The following is a 22,083-nucleotide window of genomic DNA, read 5'->3' on the forward strand; positions in this document are numbered from 1 at the left end:
ATAAAATAGGCCTCCTGGTCTTCAGACATCTCACAGTGACAGGAATAGTAGCTGACATGCTTGTCAACAACACAGAGTAAACTAATAATTTTTGAAAGAGAACACATAAGCCTGTACAGCTCATACAAAAGACTGATGCTTGAACAGAGACCTCAGTTTTGTCCAACTCATTCTCTTTAGATGGGCTGCAAAGGAGGACACGTGACACACATTTATCTATGGATCCACATATTTCACAGGTGAAACACTGAAATGTGAAATGTGTGTTCTGGTAATTTATATCCCCCTCCCATATGTGATACTTTTCTCTCTATAAAACACGCACCCACACTGTCCCCCATCTGTGTAACAAGGCGTATGCAGATAAATGCACTTGCTTCCTGAAGTGCAGCACTAGCAGCTGAACACTTTGCCAAGTGCCCCCAGCAAAGAGCTCTGCTTTACAGTCATCTCCTATTACACTTGGACACACTGGTAATCCAGGACCAAACTGCTGATTTTGAAAAGGGAGTGATGGTTAGAGAAAGGACAAACCACCACAAGAACAGTGAGGACCATAGTTGACCAACTAGACAATCAGATTTTGTAGCTTGCAACACACTTCCACTCTGCCACCTGGCTTACAGAAAATACATATTGTTCAGAAACTCACTGCTACCTGCCTGCAGGTTTTTCAATAAATGGCATAAACAGCTTCAGAGGAACTCAGAAGTGGTAAAAAGTAAAGCCTTGTCTTCCTCTCTCCCAAGTCCGAGAGATTTCTCCACATCTACTATTTCATGAACGAGTCTCTCCTTACCGCTACAATTTTGAAAGTTCATCTTAATAAACCAGCATACATTAATGTACTCAGTGAATTTTGATTTTTTTTCTGAAAAGAAGGAGGAGAAAAGGAACCTGGATGCCAATGGTATCTACCATTAAGTGATATTCTTTGAATTTGCCTCAGATACTAAAAAAATCAAACTACAAGTCACAAAATATCTTAAATTTCTGAAGAAGGCTACAGAGAAAAGTCAGAAATTCCAATTAAAACATTTCAAACACTTGATATTTTAGTTATTCCCTAGTTTTCTAAGTAACACAATTAGTTTACTATGATGCCATAGCAAAATTTGTAGAATGTTCCAGAGAGAAAGTATATTTTCTGAGGTTTGAATTGTTGGGTTTTTTTGTTTCTGATTTAGACAACAAAGATTCTTTTAGAATGACCTTCTGAAAACTGAAGTCATAGCTATTGAGCAACTTCATCACAAAATGATGTACAAAATTTACGTGAATGTTCAGTGTTAGATCAGAAATTGTGCTAACCTGGCATGGAAAAAACATAAGATTATAAACCCTGTCACTAATCTAAGCTGTCATTAATGCCAATATTTTTAAAATTAAGGCAGAGCATTAATAATTATAATTCCAGTGATACTGTATTTGAGGGGAGAGTATGGTGATCCAGGAGACATTCACTCCTGGGAAAGTTCATTTCTACTCAGCTGAGAACGGAACACTATGTTCTTGAGGACTGTTCCTACAGCAATACATATAATTATCTTTTGATCGTGGGTTCTTAGTCAGATAAATGTTAAACATTTTTATTACCAATTTTTTTTGGAATTCCCTTTTTACAAAGTCCATGTGCATTTATTAAAATTTGGAAAGCTGAATAGGTATGAAAGAGCAGTAATGAAAAGAAAGGAGAATTATTGTTAAAAAGCAGGCATAACATGTAATAAAACAGAACTAATCCAATGAATAACTTTAAAGTTGGACAACCTTATAATGAAAGGAATGTCTCATGAAAGGCAAACAAACACCTGTCTTGCTTTTCCTTTTCATATGTGTATCTGTGCTATTATAAATTTATCCAATAAAGGACAAAGAAAATGAACAAATCAAGAACTGACTATTTATTAAGGAATGCAAAGTCAAAACAAATCTCTAAAACAATTATTTGTCAGAGGATAACAAAGGAGAAGCAGATAATCAGTGTTTAATTTACTGAGTTATTTCATTTGTTGCAAGGTCTCAAAGACTTTAACTTCCAGTCTTCATCTCTTAGTAACTTCTCCCTCCTAAATTTATAGAGCATTACAAGTTTATATAGTTTTTCAGAAACTACTCAAGACATACAGCTGAATGTCTTTGGGAACAGCCTAGAATCTATAATTTTATTTTTTAATTAATATATTTTGCTCCAGCACTTACATTTGCTATTTCAGACTATGTTTCTTAGAAAGACTCCAGATGGTTGATTTGAAACTAAGGTCAGCTTTTTTTTGACATTTTCTTTAAAACAGCACCAATGTTAACAAATAAATAAATTAGAGTGATTTTTCTGAATAATGGCTTACTTTAAAAATTACAATCTCATTACTTCAGCATTCATTTAGGTAAATTGTGGGTCTCACCTTGGTATTTAATTAGTCACTTGGAAAAAACCCAAACAAAACAAACCACCAAACACCTCCACATGGGCATATATTTGCACTACATAACAGTTATTGTTTAATTATCTTTATTTGAGAAGCAATATTTATTCACTTCATCTGTTAAAAAGTGTTAGCCTCTCACAGTCCACTGTAAATGTATTATCAAATATAAAAGCATTTTCTCATTTCTCTTTTATATCCAATCTCTTTTTTTTCCATCCCCTAAATCCTTAGATGTCGCTTTGCACCCTCTCTTACCCCAAATTAGTTCGACAAACACGCAAAAGAATAAGAAGTAAATATTTCCATTTTTACTCTAATGAAATATTTGTCCTTTAAGATATTTCCTGCCTGGAGCATGTACTGTGCTTTACTCAGCTTAATTCAATTCATTTTTGGTATCTAATGTAGAGTAGAATGTCTTTCTTTGCTTCTCATCATTCGGATACCATTTCCAGCCTATTCTACATGTGTATCATTTGAGCTAAGTGTTCACCTCTAGCTGCTTTGAAAATTTAGTAGGAAAACATGCTCACCTTCAGGCTCCCCACAGAGTGTACACTGTGACTCTGCAAAGAAAAAGAGATAAATTGTAATTTCTTTATTTTATGATCAGTCATAATTGCATCCAAATGTAACAAAACTTATAGAACTCTATTTAGCATGAAAAATGCAATTTTATTTTCAGCACCCTTTTTTTAATAGCTGCAAAATAAGTTTCAAAAAATTTGAAAACAGAACTATATAAATGTCTAGTTACATTTATAGAACTATCACCTTCAGAGACTCCAGCTGAATGCATCCATGTAGCAGGGCTTTCTGCTTCTATATGTTTGCTGGTTTGTTTTTTTTTAATTTGTAGAGGTACAATACTGCAGTGACCACAGTCACTCAAATAAAAAGTTTAAATTTCCTAATATTTTATTACTCAAGGTAAGAAATAGTAATAGTGACAGAGTTATAATATTTCTTATAAAAGACCTCCAAGCCCCCCCAAGCAAGAGGAATAAGTCAAATAGTCAATGTAAATGTGCAGTTATACTCTGCAAAATACTCAAGTATAGAAACTAAGGAAATAAAACTCCACCATTACCAACAGACGGCCTCTAAATGTCCAATTACTATTTTATTCACACACCACTGTTTGGAAGTTAGCTGTCTTAAAAACTATTTTACATAATGCATAAATATATAACCACATGGAGGAAATATTTTAAAGTATCCCTCGAGGTTGAGCTGCCTCAGGTGTTAGTATCAAGTTGTAGAACAAAGCTGTTGTTTAGAATTAAAATACCAGAATCAATTGAAATCACAGGTAATGTAATCAAGTTGGCAGATAACTCTGATATACTGGAAAAAAATCCTGCTAGAACAAGACAGCACAAGACATATTTTAAATCACAAATCTCTGAGATCTCCATTTTAACACTCAGCTGAAAAAACACGTCTCTACAAAATATGCAGGCACACACATGTGCACATGTATATATATTTTATATAAATTAAGTACGAAAAGCAGTTTGACGCGCTTGGTTATATACAAATCAAATTCAAAAGCTTGGTGAAATTATCTCTGGCCTTGAATGGCAAATAGGAGATTGGACTTCAGCTGTAATCTTGACTCAAAGGCAAAAAAAGGCAGAAACATTGAATATGAAACACATACACTGAGTAGATTGACCTTTATAGTGCCACTGTGACATTGCCAGTTATTTAGAAGTACTTTCTCCAGACAGATAAAAGACTATCTCACAGTAAGCCCCTGTTGTAATGGTACTTGAACCTACACCTTCCATATATTTTACGTTTTTTAATTTTTTTTTTTAATTCGTTTTTTACTACTGCCAGAGATTGTAGCATGCAAGAGGGAAAGGAATGAGAAAAAATTACGTTCATCCAGGCAACTCTGCTGCTGATAGGTGGATCATAACATTTAAAACAGCATAAAGTTGTATGATAGGGGGGAATTAATTTTGATGCAGTTCAGTACCACGAACCATGTAGTTGAACCATCTGTTGACAGACCCACTAGTGCCCCCAGCAGATCTGACAAACTGCAAACATCACCCCAACAGCCAGCTTGAGAATCCCCCAGTGCAAAGCATGAAAAGCCCGGTCTCAGATAACACAGGCCTGTTTCTTTCACTGCTGGATGAAAAACGCACTTGCCACAATCTGAAGTGATGCAGAGGGTGCAGCTCAGATCTTTTTTTCACTTTTAATTCAAAGACTTTCTGAGGTTTTACTGAGAGGGGCTGCCTGTCTGTGTGCAGTTTATTATCCTGATTGACAAGGAAGAACAAGCTGAGACTTGGTTTCTGAACTTCTGACTTCTTGCTGATCCTCTGTGTCCTGCTAACAACTGCTTCACTGTTTGTTACAATCCAAAGAGCCTGCCTGGCACTTTTTGCACCTCTACACACCACTTTCCAAAGGTGCCCACTCAACAGTACAAATTATTAGCGTTCCTTTTTTTCCTCACTAACATAAATTAGTGCCAATATTGCAAATCTGCGGCAGGGTAGACAGTCTAACCACAAAATAAGGCTTGCAGCTCTGACCGGTGCCAGAGAGTTGTCCAAAAGCTAACTAAGTGTCAGCACTATCCCTGCCAGACAACTGCTTTTTTGGACTTCTTTCAGGTGTTTGTTTAAGGTCTCACATTTACAGGCAAGCCAGGTGTTTCTTCCCCTACCTCAGCATGCCCAGGGAGAGTTCATGGTGGGAATTTGTTTTAATTCATCAGTGTATGCCCTGCTGGGGATCATTTCAAACTGGCAGCACTGCCTCTCCACTGGTGAGAAGCAGACCTGGTGGATGTGGATGATTCACCAATAAGCCTCTGGTTATGAACTTCCCCACCACAGTCTGCTGCTGTGGAGAACGAGTAGATAAACTTTTTGTTGTGCTTGATACATACGGATCGAGTGACAAAAACAGAACCACTTCTACTAGACACGTGAACAATGATAGGGATGTTGTGTGGAGCACTGTTTTCCACAGAGCCTCTGTGTGTGTGAGAGAGAAATAATTAAGTCTATGTAGATCCACACATTCTATGGTAATTGTTGAGAGACTGCATGTCCTAAGTTTCCAAAACTGAAATCATATAAAACATATACATCACACTCAAATATCTGTATGTTTACATTATACAGAAATCCTAAAATCCTACAGAGAAGCTATGTCTTAAAACCGATCTTAACTTACACACTCCTTTTTTTTTTTCTTTTTTGCTTTTTGTGTGTGTGTGTATTGTAAGAGGTCTTAGGCTACATCTTTACAAGAACATTTATGGCAAGAGAGAAATGTTCATTGTAAGTGATCTCTGGATGTTGTCTAGTTCAGCCTCCCATGGAGAGCAGCGCTGTTGCCAACACAAGTTTTGCTCAGCTGGGGCTTTGATAGTCCAATCCTGAAAGCCACCAAGGATGGACATTCCACAACCTCAGTGGAAAGCCTGCTCTAGCGATGCATCGGCCTTATAGTGTCCTACCTGAATCTCTCAGTCTGCAATTTGTGGCCATTCTTCCTCGTTATATCACCCAGCACCACTCAAAAGACTTTGGCTTCATCCCATCTATAACTCTCCTTCAAATAGCTGTAGTCCGCTATGGATCCTCACCTCAATGGATTAAATAAAGCCAGCTCCTTTAACTATTCTGACCAGAGGGCCCTTTGCTAGACTCCCTCCAATTTTTCCCCTACGCTTCAAGAATCTGGGAATCCCAGCCACTGAACACAACCTTCCAAGGGCAGCCTCACCAGCACCAGAGGGTCCTCATTCTACTCATTGCCTATTTGCAATGAGAACAGTGTCTGTAAACCCCTATGCAGCTAGGTATCCATGTTCTTTCAGAAAAAAAATGAACTAATAAAACCAAGTCTTATTAATATTAATCCCCTGATCCAGTTATAACAGTGCTAATGTATGGCACAAGGAAAGAGGGTACACATGGCCAAACACGGGCAGACTGAGACTGCTCTTTTCAGGAGTGGCCAGCCCTTAGATCAGCTTAAGGGAATCATGAAATCTCAGCCTCAGACAAATACATTTTGTATGCCCACGCGGGACGAAATTATGTCTAAAGTGAAAGTGCTTAAGCTACTGTGTGTTGTAATGGAATGGAAACAGGGACATGACCCATTAACACATTTCATACAAGGGTGTTTCTTAATCCCCTCTTTCTCACATTTCCTGGTAATGGATTATGCCTCTACATATCTGATTCACCTAAAGTATTATAAAGATAATTTCACAGGAGATAATCTTTCTTTTTAGTATGTTGCTAATCAGCTGCACTTAACAAAGATGCTCGTTCTTGCAAACCTACATGTGAGTAACTTGTCATTGCTCTCAAAAGTAAAATGACTAAGATGGGCAAGTGTTCAGAGACCTGAGACCCAATAAATCAATAGAACAAGGAAAACCTGTATTTATATTATTAATCTCACTCTATCATTTTGAAATTGTCTAGCCAACAGAAATAATCTTGCCAGATACAGGAACTTGCTGACAAAATAGGTCATAAGAAGGATCTTTTGCAGAAACAAATTTATCATGAAGACCAAAGCACTTTTTTCCCTGCAAATAATAAGAAATTTATTTTATTTTGATAGTTTTTCTCATCTAACCTAAATTATAAGTAAAACTAAACATAATATAACCTAACGAGACATGTAAATGCCAACATTTTTCTCCAAAAACCGAGTTCAACATTCCATTTTAATTTAGAGTGAAGACAAATTACCCTGCTAAACATGTTAACTTTGCTTTGTATATACTTTTCTTGTATGGTTGGTGCAAGTACAATAAAATCTACTGTAAAAAGCTACAATTAGGAAAACAATATGTGGGCCAGATGAAAAATGCAAAATAGTCATTGTGAATAAATTACAATTCAAAATACCCATGCAAGCCATATAATGTAATAAGACTAAGATGACAGAATATTATTAGTATTTTAAATCAGTTTAAAGAAAATACTGGATGATATTTAATAGTTAACTACACTATGCTCTCGGCAGGGGTTTATCCAGCTTATGGAATCTAATCTGGATGAGTTTTGACCAAGATAAATGGAAGTCACAGTGTGACAAGAAATAATATGCAAAGGTGAAAAGCAGTGCTGGGGATAACTTGTCACTGCAGTACCGCATTCAGACAATGGATGCAGTCAGCCCTTCTGACTGCCCCTTGAATAATACCACATATCTGGATCTCTGTATCCCCACTTCATTTCTATAACAGACCTTTATCTCTCTTTTCACCTGATGCTACCAGAGATCCTTGCAACTATTCTTCGCTGTCATCCTCCTCTATACTATTTTAAATTCTAATTGCAAGCATATATGTTTGCTATTGCTTATATTTCTCTTTTATTTTTTTCCCATTACTGTCTAAATCTATTTACTGAGTGGCCAAAAAAAGATACCCGTTATATAATTACTGAATATCACTGCCTATTTGAATTCAAAATTCGATGCATCAGAAGAAAACTGGATTTTATTTTTGTTTCACAGGGAAATGTGGTTGGCTTCACAGGAAATAATTCTCAGTTTGCTTTCTTTTTCCTTCCATTTATACAAAATAATAATAATAATTTAAAAAACAATGAAAAAATTGATCAAGTTCCAATTAGGTAATTTAGCAGATAGTGCTTTAGATTTTGGTTCCAGTGGCAAGAAATGCAACTGTTTCTGACACTGTTTCATCAATATGTCTCTTTACAACATTTTACTAAGGTGAGTGAAATGGAACTCTATGACACTTAAAGAGACTTAGAGTAGCCATGCATTATATTGGAATTTAGTGCAGCTGTAAAGCAAGGTATAATGTAAGGCTAAACTGTGAGACTTCTAATCATTTTCAGGATTTTAAGCCAATATTTGTATCTAAACATGGCTATAGTCGTGCAAATAAAAGCTGACTGCACTATGAACTATGTTTTCCAGCCTCTCTTTTCATGTCAATTTTTTCTCTTACACTTTTTGTCTTCATTGATAGCTTTTTCCTCCTGTTGATATCTCACCATTGCACAATACCATCAGCTGAAGCATTGATGTGACAGACCTATAGGATAAACTCCATTCACAATCACCTCTTTGTTCTGCACTGATGCCAGAGTAAATGCTGTGGAGAGCTCCCGCTCTGTGGTCAGTCACCCATGCAGGGAAAGCATTGAGTGACACCTACAAAAACCAACTAGTGTTTTCTTCTGCAAAGCACATTCAAGATTTAACTACAGATTTTTTTTCTAACATATTGTCTAAGACCTCTGATGACAGCAAATACAACCCTGTTCATGTAAATTAACTCTGTTGCTAAATTGTCTTTGCAGTTGGAGAGATTTTTCCTCTATAGTCCGAACAGGCATTGCTTTTGACTTTGCAGGTAGAGAATAAAATTTCTAATGCACTTTGGAAAGAACAATAATATCTAATTCAGTTACTTATTGTTTCCTTCATGTTCCTTTTTTTACCCCTCTTTTCTAAGCCTTCAATTTTTTCCTCACAGTCATGGCTGCTAATACTCATCTCATCTTTGCTGTTCTTCCCTAGAGTCCTCCCAACTTTGCCATATTTTAAAGTTATGTGTCCCACACTGAATACAGAACACTACATGAATGCTTTAACTGCCAGGTAGAGCAGAATATTTACACTGTAACACCCTTTTTATATTTCTATGCCATTGGCCTAATTTTGGGCAGCGCTATTTTTTTGACTCAAATGTGATCTCATCTCTAGAGGTACCTTGAGCAGTCACCACCATAAGAATGACATAAGTCAAGGATACTTTGCTGGTCTGCCTTTGCAGTAAGAGCCCTGTCCATGTAATCCATGTAAACCAAGGAAAATCCACAAGGCATTCTGGGTGCTTCTTACCACTTTTTGTTTGAAACTATGAAGTGCCAAAAATAATCAAAATGACACTACAACAAAACACTATATATTTTACAGCATTTTGAGTGCTGACAAATGGTACAGCAGGAAGAGAAAGCAACTATGTTTGGACTCAGACATTATTGGGCTCATTTCCATGAACAGTGATAAAACAAATAAACAAAAATAGTTTGAATTTATACATATATACATACAGACACATTTAGTTGTGTGCATATATATCTATATGCCTATCTTGAAACCTTTTCCTTCTCCTGAACAATAGTGTTTACACATAAAAATAACTACCAGCAGTGACTTCATCATGCAGAATGTACTGAAAAAGGTAATAACAACAATTGCTTGGAACTGTTGTGGATAGAGTCAATAAATTTATTTAATCCCTCCGGAACTACTTCTAGAAGCGCACTTCTTGCTGAGTATAAGAGCTGGCTTTCCTGCCTGCCTCTCACTGCTCAGCACCTACTGGATGACCGCTCTCAAGATGAGATTCCCTCATGTTTGCAATTTCAGCTTTGTTGAATCTTCCTTTCAACTGGGGTATTCGAAACAAAGGGTCTTTCACTGCCAAGGATCAGGTCTTGGGGTGAGGAAAAACAAATATCTACTAGAGTTTTATAGAATAGGAAAAATACAATAGAAAAACCAGCTGCCTGTGAGAGACTAGAAGCTGTGCTATATTGGGAAAGACAGAGCAAGGGGAATGCGTAGCCCTGAGAAGGGCAGATACTGAAAGAACTTTAAATAAAAATAGACTACAGAATATTCATTATTAAAATAGAATGAGCCTAAAGCAGAAGAAAATCAACCAGCCTGGAAGCAAACTTAGTATCCTTTTGAGCAAATGAACTGACATCCAACCAAACGCACAAAGTAACCACTAAGAGACCATTATTTTCCCTAGATAAAAATATAAGGTTCATTCTCAAAGTAATGCCAGAACTTATTCACAGTACTTAAGCATCAGATTCTTCTCCATATGGAGTTTACACAGTACATGTGCATCAACCAAGCCAAAAGCGATTTCAGAAAAGAATTATAAGACTAGACAATCAAATATTTTCATAGGAAAACAAAAATAACTGCATCAATGAAAAGCAAGCAAGAAAGAAAAAGAAAGCTAATGTTTCTCTTGATGATCTGAACACAAATACTTCCTTTTCAGAGGAGTAGTCATAAACACAGTAATAAAATGAATGTGCTTTAGCACCCTTCTGATACACATTTCAAATGTACTGTATAAAAATGAAGAGTCCAGATATCCCAAATGAGCTCAAAAATGACCAGATGATATGTTTATAAAGAGTGAATCTACAAGTTTTTATCCTCATTTTTATGCTAGTTTTCTAGTATTTGACATTCAAAGGTTAAAGTGAGTCATATTCTTCACAATCAAGGGATTCTTACCACCCCCACTCACATTTTTGTATCTTTACAAAAAACACCAAGGAGTGTAAGTCTGGTGATAAAAAATCACGAGAGCGAGGACCCGTAAGAGTGCTGTGAAATACAAAACTGAAGACAGTCTGCACCAGAGGCTGGCTCCAAAACCCCTCTGGAGCCAATGCAAGTGTCACTGGAGTTCAGGCAGACTCAGGGACAAATCTCAACAGCACAATGCAAAACTAGCCAGTCTATTTATCACCATTTCTCTACTTTCTGTCTTTCTTCTTTCACTTTGCTCATTTTAAGAGTTTTCACCAATATTCTCAGAGTCTCATAACGACAAGTAAAAATGACACAAATCCAAATTGAGCACGATATGGCAAAGAACCAGCTAGATAGATGACAAAAAATATGGAATGGGACTGCACAGTTCTAGAGTAGATCACATAGGCTGATACTCTGGTACTCTGAAGGTTAAATTGATTTTTCACTCCTTTCTTCTTCTTTTCTCTCATATAAGAATCAGATTTCAAAAGCATTTAAATGGAGTGGGGAGTTGACTTGACAAACAGATTTAAGGAGCTAATTTGAAATACAAAGGGTGTATAAAAAATGACGTCACCATTGGAAAAAGTAAGAGATCAAGTCCAAGATGTATCCACATCTGGGCAAGACTGTTGAATGATGTCTGTCATGTAAAGTCAGTAATGTATATCAACTTAGAACAGTTCGGGTTTGAAGAGACTTCCTGAGGTCATTAGAATTTATCTCTCAGTTCAGAGCATTACCAACATCAAAGCGACTTTAGGTTTCTCTTTTCTCTTTAGGTTTCTCTTGCCCACTCAAGTTTTGAAAATACACCAGGAAGGAGAATGAACAGTCGCTCTGGGCACCTGTTCCAGTGTTTGAGCACCCTCATCATGAAGAGTTTTTTTCTTGTGCCTAATTGAAATTTCCCTTGCTGCAACATCTATCTATTCCCTCTTGTCCTTTCACTGTGCATGTCCATTAAGAGTTTGGCTCCATCTGGCTGTAATGACCCATTAAGCAGCTGAGGACAGCAATCAGCTCTGTTCTCTTAGTTTCCTCTTCAGGCTGAGCAATCCAGGTCTCTTCAGTGTCTCCTTGTGCATCATATGCTCCAGTACCCTATCCATCTCTGGACACGCTCCAATTTGTCTATATCTTTCTCATACTGGGGTGCAGTAAGGGCTAGAACTGGGCACTACTCCAACTGCAGCATCTGAAGTGCCAAAAAAGAGGGGAATAACAACTCCCTTCAGCCTCCCAGCTGTGCGGATGCAGCCCAGCGTGCAGTCAGCCTCCACTGCTGCAGACACACTTCTGAGATCCTGATGAAAGGGCACTCACACAGAAAGGGCTGTGACATCCAGCTAAAGCTCTGAACTGGTCCAGTCTCGAGTATGTAGTGACCTCAGATGCCAAGTGGCTACTCGAGGAGGTTACAGCAGCAAGCTCTGTTGTGACAGGCAATGTTTCCCAACAGCTAGAGACCGTAGCTCAAGCACTGATCTGTTGTATAAACCTTTTGTATACTCCTGAGAAGGAATCCACTATGGATTGCTTCCTTAATACAGGCTGGAGTCACAAGGGTTTTTCACAAGAGCAATGGGGTGTTCTCTGTAAGGATTTCTGTCTTGACCAGTCTATAGCGACTTTTGGGATCTAATGACATTTCCAGATATATTTGCAAATCTTATGAGAAGAGCTTCCATACAGTCTCTGCTCCCCATCAGAAATGCTGCCTTCAGGAGGGAGTGAACAAATATACAAGAAATATAAATTTAATGTGAAACATTAAACTTGCTTTTAAAAAAATAAACAAAAATCTATTTATGCCATATAGCACTTGCTACCAAACAAATAAGTTCTAATAAACCTAATCTGGAAAAATTTAGAAGTGAACTGACAAAAAGTACGCTTCCCTTTCCATCTTGAACATTCTCAGGAAAAAAAAGTCTGCTCTGTTGATAAATTCAAACACTTCCATCTCACTAGATATACAAATGTGACCACTGTCATAACTATTACAAAGGCACAAAGAGTTCATTGCAGGACTCAGGCCAAAGCTCAAAATAACAAGAGTGCTTAATTTTAACCTTTACAATAGAAAATAAAAAAATTATTTGGATAATAGTAACTTTCCTGTGAGTTAAACAGAAAAAAAAAAAAAAAGTCTGCCTTTTTTTTGTAAAATAACTGCAAACTTCAAGCTCCTGACTTGTTCTGATGAAGTGAGGATCCACACTTGTACAAAGACCCTATGCTGGAACAAAACGCAGAATTGGGCACATCTGGAAACTTTTTTTATACACAAAGTTTTCCATAGTGAACATTCCTTATCAGTATTCAGAAACATAATAATCCAAAATTCCAGTTCCAACTAAATAAACATCAATCAGAACTGTAGATACTTCTGTATGGGGATATAGCGGAAGATTTGGTGAGGAGATTAGTTAAATGTAAATACGCTCAAGTGACTTGCAGCTGTCTGTAGAAAAAGCACACACATCACACTAATTGGTTTACTGACCTTGCGTGCTTGATGAGTAGAACCTCTGTGTTAGGTAACATAGGCCTGTGAGAAACTCTAGGCACCTTATCACTATGTCTGAGATGCCTGCTTTGTTGTGAGAAAGAGCGGGAGGCTGAGCCTGCCTGAAGCCTTGAAACACACGCGAGCTCAGCAGGCCCAGTGATCTTCCAGCAGGGCTGAACTGACCAGCGCCTGCGTCCCTGCCTGTGTCGCCTCTGCCTGGGAGCTCAGGTGTGGCTTCGGAGATCCCCCAGCAGAGAGGTAACTAAAATAAAACTTGCTCTTTGCAATGCATTCATGGCCTCTGGCTCTTCTTGCAACGTGCCTGAGTATGTGTACACAACTTCATTTCACAAAAAGATGTAAAATTGCAATAAAAAATAGGACTTGAGAGTAAAAAATATTTCATGAAGATAAAAATGAGATATGGAATTCAATGACTGAAAAATAGACTGATCTTTTTGCAGAATCACTGAGAAATTCAACCTTAAACACACAAAAGCAAAGTTGAAACAGCAGATTTAAATTTACTATTTCTTTACAACCATATGAGTGCCTTTTCTTTCTTCAGTACATCATGTACACAGCAATGTACACCTCTTTAGCCAACCTCACCATTTAGGTTACTGCAGCAAGCTCGCATTCCCTGTCACTTCTCTGACCTTCACTTCTTTTATATTTTCGCAATGGTCTGGTGATTTCTTTAATAGTTAGCTACAAGAAGTCCAGATCTGCAGTATTAGGAGTCCAGACCACAATCACCAAAAGGAGCCCTAAGGTCAAAGTACAAATTATTAACACGTACTATGCCACATTTGTAACTTCTAAGTATCATGGATTACTATGTGTTGCTTAGAAAGTTCAGGGGACCTGAAGTGCAAACCCCCAAAGCTCATATGGGATGCTTTTGTCTGATTCTTGAACACCACTAAAATAAGAATTTCAGCACAAGGCTTGCAAGTATTTCAGACGTTGTTATTAACATATTAAAACCCTCATAAAACTCTCAAGATTAAATTAATGTATAATATACTCAGCTAATTAAGTACAAATTACTGGCATTACCATCATTGGAGTAAACTTACATTGACCAGTCTAGCCCAAGGGCAGGATACTGTTGCCAGCCCCATCTGAATGTTATTGACTTTTGGAAATTGAGTGTTTTGTTGTGTCAAACATAAGATGAAGTTCTATAATTACACATCACCTTCAATCTAGTAATAAAGTAGGAGTCCAGAAAAGACACTAGTCATATTAACTGCCTGTAATTTCTCAGATTAGTCAACTAAGTTTAAATCAAAATTTGTTTATCTCTGTTCTTCAGAACTACCTTTTTTCTTCCAAATCCATTAAATAAAATTTCTACTGTAACTGCCTCTTTCAATCTCAGAATAATGAGAATTTTTTCTACTTCCTAACAAGATATAGAGTTTGTATAAAAAAATGAAAACTCACAGATTAATTGAACAGTTTCTCTTTATGAGTGTTCAAAGGCTATGCCAGGAAACTGCCATGCTCAGTTTTTCTGCCTCAGTATCTAAATGGGAGAAAATTTGATCAATCATAAGTTTGTTGTTAATGCAGCCTTTTCTTTTAGATAACCCTAGTACACTCTGCTGACTGAGCCCTGGTCACCTAAGTGAGGTTATATCTGCAGGAATGGGCGTGAATTTAGAGATTATAAACATGCACATTCTGTGATTTCCATTATTTTAGTGGTTTCCATCAAATTATTTATAAGGTGTAACTAAGGAGTAAATTCCTGAAAATTAGAAACTAAGGACATTATTATTAACAAGGAAATAATATTGTTTTACTTACAAGAGACAAGTAATGAAAAAGTTACGATCCAGCTTTCAACCATAAAATGATAAATAATTATACACAAGTTAATTATAAACAAATATCATAAACGACTAGTTTATAAAGCTAAATTCTCTTAATCACAGAAACACCACTGAATTACTAGTCAATGGAAAACAGACATCTCAGGTGTTAAAGTAGCTTTCTGTCAGATTTAATACTTCATCCTTAAAGAAAAAATCAAACCAAATGAAACCCCCACGATTTACCATATTATTCAGCTCTATTTATTTATGTATTTAAAATATTTCAGTTATCGGATGACGTAATTAGAAAAATACTGTTTGACTTCAAAAACTATCGCACCTCAGATGTGGTTGAAAGCCAGTAAAGCATAATATTGGCTAAGATGGGGTCTGAACATAAACAAGTTTCCCAATATATGTAATTCTTCAATATTTCAGGCCACTTCAATAACCAACCACACGATCTTCATGAACTAATCTATGAGGCACTAGTAATAACATGAATATATCTGTTACACTTGTAAGTGCTATGGCTCATCTGAAGCTTCATGGTATAAGTTTTCTAGCCTAGTTTTAATATTGCAAAACAAAAATACATTTCACATCTAAACTACCTGGAGGGATCTGAATACTTCAAGAAGATTCATAAAACATTCCTACACATATTTTATCTCTCCATGTTCTGAAGGTACACAAGGTTTTCTCTAGGGCTGTAATTTTAGTTCCCTCTGGTCCCATAGCATTAAAACAAATAATTAATGAAACAATTTTTTTATAAAAATAAAATAAAGTTCTAGATGTGAAAATACATGCTGTCACATAATTACACGGGATGCAAAACCTGCAAAAGCAAACAGCTCAATATTAACACTCTTTTCAGCAGAACGAAGTACTTTGTCATACAATATCTGAAATGAGTCTGGTTTTAAATTGGCCCAGATTAGACGATCCTTAAATGCCCATACAACAAAAATAAATCTAGTAACATCCATTCCCTCCTCTTTACCTTATTTTCTGTCAATTAAGAGAAATCACAATATACATGTTCTGATTATGGTGATGCAAGAATAAGTTGTAACATAAATAAATTTAGAAACTGGAAAAGAGAAGTACTCACGTGAAAAAGTTAAATTGTATTTGAAAGGGGAGAAGAATTAATCTCTCAAATAAAGCCTCAGGTAAATGCCCAAATTAGCATTGCCTCATGTTACAGGCATTGAATACGATGCTTACAATTACCATTCAACTGACAATTATTTTTGTTAAGTGGAAAAATCAAGATCAATGGCATTGTATTGTTGAAACAATAATTAGGAATACAAAAGAACTGGAAGCCCTGAGGAAATCCAGGTGTTCTTTCAGCAGTTCTTTGCCTTGCTTGTCCAGCTAACTAGAAGTCTAAACTCTGTGTTTAAAAAGGCCATTGAAAAGAATATTTTTGCTGATTGATACACAAGATAAAATGTTGCAATAAGCTCGTGTTCCCTATGAATTCGTGTCCCTGCTACAACACTTTAGTCCCACTGCTCAAACTAACAACTTACAAGGGTTATGCTTATATGAAACATTTTTCCACAGTGAAAAGAAACAGTTCTGCATAGTTTGTATGGTAGGTCTCCTTACTGTAATAGCTCCAAAATCCAATTCAGCTGATTTGGAAATAAGAGAGTCTGTCATGAAAGAAAGAGATTTTCCTACATAGAATCTATCAAAACATACACAAATACATAGATGGGAACAAAGGACAAGAATGGGCCTTGTGAGAAAGAGCTTGGTAACAAGAATGCAGGCTGAAGAGCCAGCTCACAAAAAGAACATATTTTTCATCAAGTAAGGTCACAGGTAGCAGGAGGTAACAAGCAGCAGAGAAATCAAAGTGCAAGGCTTAAAATAATTACACCAAAACCAACGAAAAAAACCAACAGATCCAGAGAAATAAGATACGTATGAGAATTTAAAAGTGGTAGGGGTGTTTTGTTTGTTGGTTTTTAAATGCTGTAAGCATTGGCATTTCAAAACATCTGCAAAAGTTCACATGTGCATAGCAGCAAATGAATACTCAGTTTGTGTTTACTGAAACATTGAAGCTCTTTGGAAGTGCTACTAACTTCTCATGAATTCCCTGGAAAGAGTACACTCAGAGTAAAGCTAAATGAAATACTCATTCACAGCAGGATCTTGGTCTAAGTGTGGGAAACATCATCAATACTGTATATAAAAATTGAGAGAAGCGTGACTCAGACATTTATTTTTTTGAAAGACGGAGAACTTAAAATATACAACAGTAGGAAGTGAAAGATCAGAATCTCGGTATGTGTCACCATGGCTCAGCCAAAATCAAAGGAATCTCACTGGTTTTTATCAATTATTTGGCCCAAGATCCTCCAATCTGTGGGTAATAACACAACTGGAGACAGAGCCAGTAATTAAGAGAATGCAATCGTATTCAAAAGGTTTTCCATTATTTTTTTGTGACTGGATGAGCAGATGGCAAATGCAGCTTAACACAGAAAAAATGTGAGATAATTAGAAGGGAAACCAAACACCAAGTTAGAGAATATGTACTAAATGGAAATCTCATCTAGCAAGCTAATCAAGAGAGGAATTTGGGGGTTATTATGAAAAATAATTAAAACCATCAAATCATTTCACAGCTGCTGGAAAAAAGAAGGCAAAGATGATAGCAGGTTACATTAATAGATAGATACACCAAAGTAAAGTGATATTATTAGTGTTCAAGGCATTCATTAAGAACCATCTAGAATACTCCATCTGGCCCTGGCAGGCATGGGAGTGTGTGGCAAGGCAGTGCATTAGAGATGAAAATTTGGTGTGCTAGCGGTACTCCCTGAATACCAGGCTTCTAGCTCTATTGAGACTGAGCCTCTCCCAGTCTCTTTCATGATGTGAAAAATTCCACCCAAACCTTGCCAAGATATTTTTGTTCCCACTGCTCTTACAATGCTACTGCAGAGCCTCAGTCCTGGATGGTTAAAATCATCCTACTAAATCTCAACCTACATTTATTCATGGCCAGTTATTCTTACACTGGCAATATACTTTAGACTATATTGCTCTTTTTTCTTCTTGCTGTTTACTGCCTTGTTGTACCTATAGAGGGCAATCATATCTCTTCTTGGCCTTCCCCTTCCTGTGTAAAACTTGTTAACCCATTATCTTTTCTCTTGCAAAGTAAACGCTCATCTTTCTTGATGACCACTGTAGTCCTATAAGATCAAGTGTTCACTTCTGTCTGGACTGTGCAAAGGATTTGACACTGTCCTGCACGACATCCGTGTCTCTCAATTGGAGAGACATGGATCTGATGGATGGACTACTCAGTGGATAAGGAACTGGCTGGATGGCAGCACTCAAAGACTTGAGGTCAATGGCTCAATGTTCAAGTGGAGACCAGTGATGAGTGGCATTCCTCAGGGGTCAGTATTGGGACCAGTGCTGTTCAGCATCTTTGCCAGTGACATGGACAGTAGGATTGAGTGTACCCTCAGCAAGTTTGCCAATGACACCAGCTGCGTGGTGTGGTTGATACTCTGGAGGGAAGGGATGCCATCCAGAGGGACCTTGGCAGGCCTGAGAGGTAGGCCTGTGGGAACCCCATGAAGATCAACAAGGCCAAAGTGCAAAGTCCTGCATATTGGTCAGGGTAACCCCAAGCGTGGGTACAGACTCGGCAGAGAATGGATTGAGAGCAGCCCTGAGGAGAAGGACATGAGGATATTGGGCAATGAAAATCTCAGCATGAGCTGGCAATGTGTACTTGCAGCCCAGAAAGCCAACCATGTCCTGGGCTGCATCAAAAGAAGTGTGACCAGCAGGTGCAGGGAGGTGATTCTCCCCCTCTACTCTGCTCTCATGAGACCCCAGTTGGGGTACTGCATTCAGCTCTGGGGCCCACAACATAAGAAGGACAGGGGCCTGTTGGAGCAAGCCCAGAGGAAAGTGACGAAGATGATGACAGGGCTGGAGTACCTCTCCTGTGAAGACAGGCTGAGAGAGCTGGGGTTGTTCAGCCTGGAGAAGAAAAGGCTCTGGGGAGACCGTATAGCAGCCTTCCAGTACCTAAATGGGGGCCCAAAATAAACCTAGGGAGGGGCCTTTTACAAGGGCATGTACTGACAGGACAAGGGGTAATGGCTTTAAGCTGAAAAAAGGTAGATTTAGATGAGATATAAGGAAGAAATTATTCACCATGAGAGTGGTGAGGCACTGGGACAGGCTGCCTGGAAAAGTTGTGGATGCCCATCCCTGAAGTGTTCAAAGGTCAGGCTGGATGGGGCTTTGAGCAACCTGGTCCAGTGGAAGGTGTCCCTGACCATGGTAGGGGGGTTGGAAGTAGATGATCTTTAAGGTCCCTTCCAACCCAAATGTTCTATGATTCTATGATTCTATTCCAGCACAGATTTCTGCTCTGTGAACAGGTCTCTATGATTGCAAGAATCACTTACGACATCGATATCTATGTTAGGTAGTAAGGAGCCCATGGAAAGGGACATGCTTATCTGTCAGAGCAGCCAAGAAGTTGGTCCAAATGATTATTGGGAGCAAATCCAGAACATAACAGCAATGCATCAACACAGCCATATTGGTATAAATTGCACTACCTGTACCTGGCTGGGGAAAGAGGCAGATGGTTATGGGGCACTGAGGAAGGAGTGTCACATGGGAGAACTTGAGGTGGAAAGGGTTGGAACCACAGGATTGGGAGGCTCTGGGTTGAACTGGGGTTCTGGGGTACGAACTAGGACCAAGGCTGGGATAGGGTTTTGGAGGGAGCAGGAGCACTGTGGGAGAGGAGATATGTAACTGTGGGGCAGGGGTAGGGGGAGTCACTTGCAGGATGAGAGAGCGGTGTATTGTAGGTAGCTCCAGATAGGCTGGGAGGAATGGAATTGCTTTAGAGTAAATTCAGAAATACAGGGGAGGCTCTAGAGCAGTGTTGGTACTGTTAATTTGGAGTTCATTTGTAGAGCAGGACACACACATACAAGCTGCTCCCTTGTTCCTGCTTCATTCTCCTTTTGAATTTTGCTTTGATAAGGAGATTAAATATGTGACTGAACTGTCTGGTCATTTGGCAGTTCTCTGACTCTCCTACACACTATTCCTCCACCTTTGCACACTGTCCTGCATTTCAACAGGGAGTTTGACACCTAGAAGACAAGTTGCTAAAAAATTTGAGAATATTGGCATCTGGGCAGAGGAAGGAGAAACCCAAATTAAGACCCCCCATTGGAAAGGCAGCCGTACAAGCTCAGCAACTATCAGATTCTTTCAGTCTCCCAATCAGCACGAGTATTATGTTGAAATCAGCTATTATACAAGCTGCTTCGTCCCCAGCAGCTGGGATTTAGGGGAAATGGGAAGGTGCCAAGCGCACTGTGAATAGGGAGGCTTAGCAGATGTTACAGAGGAAGTGAAGATATTACTTGGGGTGGGAGGAAGGTTATTTATAAGGAACAGGAGGAGAGAAGACTGGACTACTGTAACACAGGAACATAGGTTACAATTCTATAAGATACTTTCATCAGTTCCAACATTAATCAAACAACATGCTTGCTTTCCAAATACAAAATGGCGTTGGAGTGTTCAGCATAAGCCTAATGTTGAACTGGTGAATTACTACAGGTCATCAGAGCCCATATATTCAGCAGAATTTCAATGCAATGACTGATATATGCCAGGTATTAATTACAGTTTGACTGAAAACCAGAACATATTTCTAAATGTTTTTTGTTTTTTTTGATCACATCCCTTAAACTTGCAGAGAATCAGTGATCTCAAAGTATTGTTTAAACAATATTGAAAAATTGCAGTAATTTTTTTTTTTAACAAAACAGAGAATCTCTAAATTACTGTTCTTCGGAACATTTCCCTAGAGTTTGACTGTCCTTTGGAGTATTTTCAACCCACATCTACAAGAAAGAATAAGACCTTTACTGTACATTTTTGTATGCCAGCTATTTCTTTCTTGTTCCTTCACCTGCTTCCTCTTTTCTAACCTGGTAGGTGGGAAACATGAAGTCTTATCTTCATATAACAATTATAACCATAAATTTACCCGTACTGAGTAAAGTGAGACTTTGCTTCTGTTACTGTCAGTCATCTGATTAGTACTTCACTGCAGCAATGGGAATGAAACTGCCTTGGAGACAGATTTCATTTCCAGGATGCTTCTAGGGTCATAGACTTGCACAGAATGACATTGCTATTTTTCTTTGGGAATAACATATTTATTATACAAATTAAGACTAAAGTGATGTTGTAGTTCACTGATACCCAATATACAATATCATGTACAAGGTATTATAGGTTAGTTAACACAAATCAGAATTTCTAACCAATGGAGAAGTTCAACATTTCAACAATTGCTTTTATCCACAACGAGTAAAACTAAAACCTCAGCCCCTTTTGTAGGTTAAATTACACCAAACTCGGACTAAGCTGAAATTTTTCACTCGAGTTTATCGAAGAGAAAGGAAATATTATTTCTATAGTTTGATTTATTTTGGTCAAACTCTGTTTTGCTGCTCCTGTTTCTCAGGCCTCCTCTCTCCCCAAGTAAGCTTCCTAGCCATCTCTGTGATGCCAAATAGCTCCTGTGAAAACATCTGACCACGCATATAATGGGAAAAAGCCCAGTCTAGGAGACCTGTTCCATAAAAAGAGCGTGGACACAAGGAAGGACTCTCTGAAAGGCATTCGAACCGCACCAGTTCATGCAGTTCAGTGTCTATCACAAACAAAAGCATTCCAACAATGCACAACCCTGGAACATGGCTGATCCAACCTGAAACAGAAATAATTCCTTTTCCTTATGTAATGTTCAACAAATTAAAAATCTGGCAGTTTCTGATTTTGCAGGAAATGCTTTCCTCAATCATGGAATATGTAATAAACATCATAGCTCATTTTTGCAGAAATCAACTTTTAGTAAAGGTATCTGTCACAGGCATGACGAAAC

The 22,083-nt window shown here is 37.9% G+C and overlaps 1 long non-coding RNA gene across 1 annotated transcript in view; it reads right to left on the reverse strand.

Moving 5' to 3' along the window:
* Positions 1-1,950: 1,950 nt before the first annotated feature.
* Positions 1,951-22,083, reverse strand: part of LOC309437901 — a 67,061-nt gene continuing 46,928 nt past the window's right edge. Inside the window, exons 2-3 of the long non-coding RNA XR_014183672.1 lie at positions 2,963-2,995; positions 1,951-2,069 (exon numbers count right to left, since the gene is read on the reverse strand). This is a non-coding gene — a long non-coding RNA (uncharacterized lncRNA). The remainder of the gene's footprint in view (positions 2,070-2,962; positions 2,996-22,083) is intronic.

Source organism: Streptopelia decaocto (assembly GCF_964273445.1).
Source record: "Streptopelia decaocto genome assembly, chromosome: 3".
NCBI lineage: Eukaryota > Metazoa > Chordata > Aves > Columbiformes > Columbidae > Streptopelia > Streptopelia decaocto.